This window comes from Mugil cephalus, chromosome 16 (assembly GCF_022458985.1).
Source record: "Mugil cephalus isolate CIBA_MC_2020 chromosome 16, CIBA_Mcephalus_1.1, whole genome shotgun sequence".
Classification (NCBI taxonomy): domain Eukaryota; kingdom Metazoa; phylum Chordata; class Actinopteri; order Mugiliformes; family Mugilidae; genus Mugil; species Mugil cephalus.
Window position 1 is genome coordinate 463595 of NC_061785.1, and position 535 is coordinate 464129.

Genomic DNA, 535 nt, shown 5'->3' on the forward strand with positions numbered 1-535 from the left:
CTTCACTTCTGACCAGTCTCCCATAGCATGATGCTGAGAAGCAGCCCCACAGCATCACTATGAAAGATGTGACTGACAGAAATGATTCTTCCATTTCCAGGATTGATTGTTGTCTCTTAGAGAGCCTTTATAATGTAGCATGTGATGACTGGTTCAGAGCTGTTTCTAAGGAACATGTCAGCTTGTTAAAATGTGTGTCCTGTGTTTAAAGGAAGACCAAAGACTCTCCTGTATCCAGCTGTGTCCATGGAGACTGAGCGGTCTAAGGCTCCACCTGTTGACTCCAAACATGGACAGCAGTCTGCTGATCCAGGGTAAGAAATCTAAACTGATGCTGCATCAAGTATTGAACACATTCTAGCAGCAGGAGACATAAAGACACATTCATCCATCAGATGGTGTTTCTATCATCCTCCTGTGTCAACTCATTTGTTCTGTGAAGGCTTCTAGTTGTTGGCTCTTGGTTTGGACCCAGGTGTCATCCACATATCTGAAGCAGGTGTTGTTCTCTTGAAGGAGCTCAATGCTCTGCTTT